This window comes from Alexandromys fortis, unplaced genomic scaffold (genome assembly GCF_014885135.2).
Source record: "Alexandromys fortis isolate MF-2015 unplaced genomic scaffold, M_Fortis_MF-2015_v1.1 scaffold_4, whole genome shotgun sequence".
NCBI classification, from domain to species: Eukaryota; Metazoa; Chordata; class Mammalia; order Rodentia; family Cricetidae; genus Alexandromys; species Alexandromys fortis.
Genome location: NW_026067944.1, coordinates 12,270,633 through 12,278,545, shown reverse-complemented (window position 1 = coordinate 12,278,545; position 7,913 = coordinate 12,270,633). Strand labels below are relative to the sequence as shown.

The 7,913-nt window shown below is 33.7% G+C and overlaps 1 long non-coding RNA gene across 1 annotated transcript in view; it reads right to left on the bottom strand.

Annotated features, from left to right (window-relative positions):
* The window catches only part of LOC126505717 (uncharacterized), a 101,393-nt gene extending 101,261 nt beyond the window's left edge, over nucleotides 1-132 (bottom strand). Inside the window, exon 1 of the long non-coding RNA XR_007592968.1 lies at nucleotides 77-132. This is a non-coding gene — a long non-coding RNA (uncharacterized lncRNA). The remainder of the gene's footprint in view (nucleotides 1-76) is intronic.
* Nucleotides 133-7,913: the final 7,781 nt, after the last annotated feature.

Sequence of the window (7,913 nt, the reverse complement as noted above, 5' to 3'; positions counted from 1 at the left end):
GTAAGTCACGAACAAGGCCACACCAGTTTGGAGTTATGATTAATAGGGTGTTATTTATTTAAAGGGGAAAACTTACAGATCACCGTCCCAGACAACAGCCATCTGCACAACCAGGAAGGGAGTCTAGTCTCCGGCAGAGCAGGAAGTGAAGAGAGCAAGCAGAGGAAATAGCCGCTTTTTTAAAGGGAGAGAGACCACGCCCCAATGGGCTGGTATCACAGCAGCTATTGGTTGGAGGGGTGGAAGGACCTCCCGCAACACTAAATAATTTAATATATTAAATAATTTAATGTATTATTCCTATTATTAACAGATCATTTATATGAATGACATCATTTTAGAATGAAAAAAAATGAGGGATGGATGTTTCAGTGGAAATTGGAGTCTAGAAAGACTTCTGAGTTGTTCTGAGAGTATTGTTGTTCTTTCCAAGGGCCCAAATTTAATTCCTTGCACCCAAACAGTGGCTTGCAAGAGTCAGTCACTCCAGGGTATTTGACTCTTTGTCTCCTTATGCTCCCCATGGACACTAGATATATATGTCCTACATAGACATATATGCAGGCAAAATAGCCAAATGCATACAATATTCTTTTTGCTTTTTAAAGAGTTTAAAGGATTTCTTGGTGGTGTGATTCTAAAAGGAATTTGTAAAATATTTCTCAGTTATTTTCTGCCTAATGAAAGCTAGTGAAAGGTGAATGTTTTGATTCTTTACTTTACTGCTCGGTTATAGAAAATCATTTAGAAATTTTTCTTTCTATATCACTGTTATAGATTTCTTTTATGAATTTCATTTACATACATTGTGAAGAACCAATATCACAAGTGAAAAATTAATTATTGTCATATATACATGTCATCACTTTTCTGATATAATAATTACCATCTATTAAATCTTAGAGAAACCAATTTTCTTTGTCAAACATTCAAAATTACATTCTTATGATGATTTTTCTTTAAAATACTTAGAATATAAATAATTGTCTTTCTTATATTTCAATTTTTCTGTTTATCAGAATGGTGAATGTGTTTATCAAAATGAATAGGAGTTTTAAATAGTCTTTTGGTTAATATTCAATATAGATAATCACATTTTAAATTTTTGATCAAATTGTACAAATTAGGTTCTTTGGAAATTTGTTTTACTTGGTGTATCTTTGATTCCTTTTTATTTCACCAAATTCAATCTATTGACAAATTTCCAACATTATAAAAATCTTTGTTGTGTAGGAGGAAGGCCCACTTTTTTATCCTGATGCCCAGTTCCCAGTTGCCCTGATAGCTTAGCCCTGAAATAACCACACAGAAACTTTATTCATTAAATCACTGCATGGTCCATTAACTATAGCGTCTTATTGGCTAACTCTTACATCTTGATTTAACCCATTTCTAGTAATCTCTGTATCACCCTGTGACAGTGGCTTACCAGCAAAGATTCGGCATGTCTGACTCTACTGGCTCCATGGTGTCTCTTTGGATCCACCCTTCTTTCTCCCAGCATTCAGTTCTGTTTTCCCAGCCTACCTAAGTTCTGCCTTATCAACAGGTCAAGGTGTTTTCTTTATTCATTAATGCTAATGATAGTACACAGACCCCTCCCACATCATTGTTGTATTTCATAGTCTTGATAACAATGAAGTAAAGCTTTTGTAGATTAAATAATTTAGTAGGAAAATTAATACATTCCTGATTGTTCTCTCTATCTACCTTGATCTCTTTTTATTTTTTATTTTTAAATATGTTTATCTATGTTTTTATGTGCACATTACTACAGGTGCCTATGTACTTCAGCAGCAGGGGATCCTTGGGCTAGTTGGAGGAACCATTAGTGGTGAATCTCCTAACTTGAATGCTAGGAACTGTAATCTGGTCTGCAATAGCCATAGATCACTGAGCTACTTCTCCAGCCTTTCTATCCTGATTTTTATGCTCTTGGAGCTGGCTCTAAAACATAAGTCTGAAAAAACTAGACATTGAGGTTTATCAGAATTTCAATTTGACTGGAATCAATAGTAGCAAAATTTGCAAATTTCACTGTTTTCTACACTAGACTGTAATACACACATATCCACCTATTTGTGTGTGTGTGGGTGTGTGTCTTGTCTGTGTATGTATGTATTTATATTTTATTTTTTTGGTATAATATGGTTAAAATGCCTATGTGATCTTTCATCTCAGAGGATAAATTTTGTTGTATTTAGCAAATCTCATTATAAAATCAAAAGTAATTTACTAATGTCTTAACAATTGACCAGTATGGTAACAAGAAATTCAATAGGTTGGTTTCCGCCAGCAAAAGTGCAGGACATTTAACATGTAGAGAATATCCCCAATGTAAAGCATTCTAAGGAAACTGATAATTCTTCTCAACCTCTATCCATTTAGAAGTTATAAATGAGATGCGATGTGCAAAAAACAAAGTTTCTAGATATGATTTATTTGTGGGAAGTTGTTGTGACACACTCTCACCAAATGGGAGAAGATAAAGGTTCTATTTCTACTTAGTGTTAATAAAGAAAGGCCTCAATAAAAATATAGCAGTTAATGTTTATTAATTTCACTTAATAGAATCTTGGAACACACAAATGGATTCACTCTGAATTCTGAGTGAGGTATCTTTGAACAGGAAGATAGGCTGCTAAATTCTATACTGTTACATTTAAGAGAGACTGCCCATGGAGGTCTGTCTGTATTCCAAGAATCACATATAATTTCTACAACAGCTTATGCATCAGATCCGTATCACACAAAAGACTTCTTCTACTTCTTCAGAGTGTGCATTGGGACCTAATAAAGAATTTTTACAAGTAAAATAAATAAATTAATATTAACATTTCCAGGAAATGCAGAAGACAAAAATCAACTTTAACTATAAGAAGATAAGAATTTCCTATCAGTGGTATGTTTGCAAAAGAAGCTTTGCACACTTTCCATGTTCTACTATGCCACTTAACAAACTCAATTTTAAGCTTCTACTAATCTTGAGTTGTAAAAACATCTGATAAAATAGAATAGTGTCCTATTTGTCTTGTATTTCTTCAGTGTCCTAACTGGAATACTGGAGAAATAGGAAAATATTTATAAATACCAGAATATATGGGGAGAAAGCAACATAAACATACACAAATATATAGCACACAATTATATACATACACACACATATATTCATATATATATATATATATCACATAACTGTATTTCATCTTTTCTATATTAAGAAGAGAAGTAGCAAATTTAAATATAAGGATATAAGTTTAAATAAATGAGTTATCAATATCTTTTTAAAATGTTCCTTTTATTAAAAATAAAATTATTTCTCATGAAATATATTCTGATTACAGTTAACCTTGCCCCAACTTTTCCCTGTTTCCCCACCTCCTCTCCCATTCAACGCACACTCTTACATGTCCCTTTAAAAGCAAGGATGCATCTGAAAAATAGATAATTAAAATAAAATGGGACAAAACAGAAACAAATCAGCATACAACAAAACCAACCAACCAACAAACAAACAAAAGAAATAGAGTCAAAGAAAACACAGATGAAAAATCTATAGATGTAGAAGCAGGAACATTTTCACACACAAATATAAAAAAAATATACCTTTGTGTGTGTGTGTGTGTGTGTGTGTGTGTGTGTGTGTGTGTTTGTGTTTAAAAGACATTTAAGGGTAAAACAATCTGACAAAACATTATGAGACATAGAATCCTCAAAAATGGCATTGAGTTTGTTTTGTGTTGGTTATGGGAGCTACCCTTACCAGTGGTTAGCATGCCCAGTGTGACTCCATGGAAGAAAATGAATTTCTCATTTGCAAACAGTTATTATTTCCCCAGGATGATGAAATTTGTTAAATGTTTCTAAACCAATTGAGTTTACTCCTAAGGATCCTCTGTTTAAATCTTGGCCTGTTTTTAACTGGATTATTTGTTTTCTTGATATATGGCTTTCTAATTCTTTATAAATTTTAGATATTACCTCCCTATCACATATAGTTGATAAAAATACTTCCCATTCTGTAGCCTGTTTTTTTTTTTTTTTTTTTTTTTTTTCCTGAATGAAATTGTCCTTTGCCTTACAGAAGCCTTTCAGTTTTATTAGGTTCAATTTATTAGTTGATCTTCATGCTTGTGCTAATGGTCCTTCTGTTCAGAAAATCTTACTTGCAGCACTCCGTTCAAAAATATTATAAAATTAGAAACATTCTTGGTTGCCAATAAATCATTCTCCAGGACAACAGCTGAAATTATCATTATAAATAAACATTTTTTTTCTCTCAATTTTTTTTCACTTAAGATTTAAGGGGAAAAGTATATACTCCTTGGTCTTCTTGAACTGGATAAATATTTACTGGTAAACATATCCTAAAGGAACTTTGAAAGACATAATAAATTACTTTTAGGTTGACTTTCATGGTTCATGTATGTTTAAAATACAAGTTGAATTTGGGGGAAAGGTATCTTGTGACATCAAATACATGGAATTGTATAGTTAGTGCTTTCAACTTCAACTTTCAATCATGGGATGCTACAAAAGAACTGGAGGAACAGGAGTCATTCCTATTCTCAGCGGGAAGATTATTTGTTTTTATTGTTTTGGTTTCTCTAGCATGTAAATCAAACTTTTCCAAACCAGACTACCAAGCAAATTCTTATACTCCATGATATTTTCTTGTTTCTGCATGGTGAGACGCAAATGATTAAGATAAAGACATGATTTTTAAGAAAGAGATGAGTGTTCCTAGGAGACATTTGTACGCCATTATTTGAGTGCCTACTCTCTGTCTGTCTCAGAATTTGCTTGCATTCAGGAGTAAACTCTCTTTATCTGTGTCTCCCCCTCCCTTTCTCTGAGTGGGAGGAATAGTAGCTATTCTAAAGGCACTCAGAGGGTTTTGAGTATACCTATTCGGTGAGTGCTCCATGTGGTACAGTGTCTGCTACACAAGTCTGTCCCATCTGATTTTCTTTGTCTCCCTCATGGGGAATCAGAGCCCTAGGATCATTGGATGATACATTTTATGCCCAACATTCCTATGATTTCTTTTTTTCCTTCTAAGTACAGTACTGATTTTGATTTTGCTAACACTGAAGTATTTATATTCCCTTTATGTCCAGGTACTTTACGCTTCAGTACAATCACACATTATGTTACAGTGCTCGGGTCAGTGACAAATTGCATATGCAACAGTAGTTCCATATGCTCAAAACACAAAGAAAATACCAAATGACACCTTTCTCAGAGGTGTCCTGGGCAGGGTGATTTAATGCTGCATTTTGTACCAGTGTTGTTTCCAATTTGTGCTGTTTTAGACATTCTGTGTCTTTTTACCACAATAACTATGCACAAATAATGAAACAAGCTGAAAACTTTGCCCCAGATTGGTACAGATCTTGAGGTAGCTCTATTCTCATCTTTTTTTTAGGAACTGCCACACTGATTTCCATTGTGACAGTACAAATTTAACCCCCTATCAGCAGTAGATGAATGTTTCCCTTATTCTACATCCTCTTCAACATGAACTGTTACACATTTATTAGCAACCAGCACTTTGATCATTGCAAGAGAAAAAAAAAAAAGTGGTTCATGTGACTTTATACAAAGGATATGAGAGCTTGAAGGTGCATTGGATTGGTGTCACATTTAATATTGTTCTTTAAAATTATTAAAACTATTATTTTAGAAAATAGATATTGTTGACATTTTAGAGACTTTATTAACTGGGTTCATAGAACAGAGAATATGGGAGATAATCCAGCTCACTCTGATAAGAAATCCCTATTAAGTTCTGATCCTATCTTGGCCAATGAGCAGAATTTCCTATGGGAAACAGATTCATATTGTTTTAGTTCAATCTTCTAGTCAGTGTTCACTGAGTGGAAAACTGAGAATACAGGATGATATATCATTTTAAAATGTTTATCAATTCTTGTTTAATTTTTAATTTTTGGTAATTTCCTAACATGAATTTACATATCTACTGTTCTAGTATGATTTATTCTTTCCTGTGATCTCCTGGGTTTGCTTGTTTCTTTTGTTATTGTCTTATTTAAATTTTATTGTAATTGTGTTTCTTTTTTTATTTTGTATAGCTTTCTTTGCTTTATATCTAAAAGTCACTAATGAATGAGCACATATTATATTTGTTTTTCTGAGTCTGGTCCTGCAAATTTCAAGATGTCATTTTTTCCCATCATGCTTCCCAAAGTACTCCAATGTGTAAAGGTACCACATCTTCTTTATCCATTATTCAGTCAAGGGGCACTTGGGTTGTTTCCAGGTTCTGACTGTGGCACATAAGGCTGCTATGTTTATTATGTCTTTAGAATGTAAGAGTTCATTGAGAATGTAGAAATGCTTCAGTGATTAAGAGCTTAGACTGCTTCTAAGGACAATGTGACTTTGGTTGTCAGGACCAAGGTCAGATGAACCATAACCACCAGTAACTTCAGCAACAGGGGATCTTATGTCTTTTTCTGCCCTCTTAAGCACCTATGCACATGTGTAAAAAACCCACATTGAAGTTTATACACATACATAATTAAAGCAAAGAAAACATAAACCTTCTAAAAGGATGTCATTCTGTAGTTTTGACAGATGACCATGAATTCCTTCACTTTGAGTTTATCATGGCAACTGAGAGATTCATGAGATTGCTGCCTCCTCATAGGGAGAAAAAACTGCAATGAGGAAAAGACAATTTTAAAAATCTAAATAAGAAAGAAAACCCCACTAATTTATAGACAGTATAGACTGAATGAATATACATTGATTCTTTTTGAAATATATTTGTAAATAAAAATTTGTACAGAATCCACAGATATTAAAAGTATCACAGTGGGAACCCCGATTGCTCTTTGGGCTGACGAGGGAGGGGGACTTGACTGGGGGAGGGGGAGGGAAAGGGGAGGCGGCGGTGGGGAAGAGACAGAAATCTTTAATTAATTAATAAAGAAATGAATAAATTAAAAAAGTATCACAGTGGGATTTTCTTCAGCCTCTACCCTTATATCCCGATCTGAACTGTTTAGATTTGGTATAGTTTGAGTAGGTGATGTCTCCTGAACTGCATGATATATTAGTAGTGCCTGCTTACTTCTAAACAGTGAGTCTGAATTACAGCACAGGGTTGGTCCAGAGTCAAGATGAGAAGTTAGCAAAAGAAATTCTGTGCTTCCTAGAAAAAAAACAATGTCAAAATATGTCTGCCATGAGAATCTCAGCCTTTCTTTAAAGTCTTTCATCATGTCACTTTGGCTTTGATTATCAGTAAAAAGGCTAATGTATTGAAAATCACCTCAAATCTCTCAAGTCGAGGATACTCAAAATGATTTTTATTATCTTTGCACATTGATAGAGGCTTTCTCTATGTTAACTTTGATTATGATTTTGGCAGCTTGGGAAAATTGATAATAACATTAGACAACAACTGGGTTATTTGAGAATACATTTACAGGTAAGTCATTCTCTTATAAGTTCAAATTGATTTAATCACAGATCATTAGGCAATACCAACCTAATGTAGGCTTTATATTTTAGCTATGATAAGAGAATTGAGAAATTTTCATACAATCTAGATAACCAGATATAATACAAACAGTTTCTCTTATAACAATGACTTCAAGTAAGCTTTAAATATTTTCTCTTTATAAAGAAAGTATGTATTGGGGAGGTTTAATGTCAAACATTAATAGAAAAAGCCACATACTTTAAAACTGATGCTTTCACTTCCTTATTCCTAATGTAAATAGCTCTATTAATTAAGAGTACTTGCTGTGAAAGCATGCAGACTTGATTTCAAATCCACAACACCAACACGAAAAGCTAGGTGTAGTGGTCATGCCTGGAATGACAGTGTTACAGGACAAAAGCAGTGGGTTGTGGGAGCTCACTGGCCAGCCAGTCTAGCA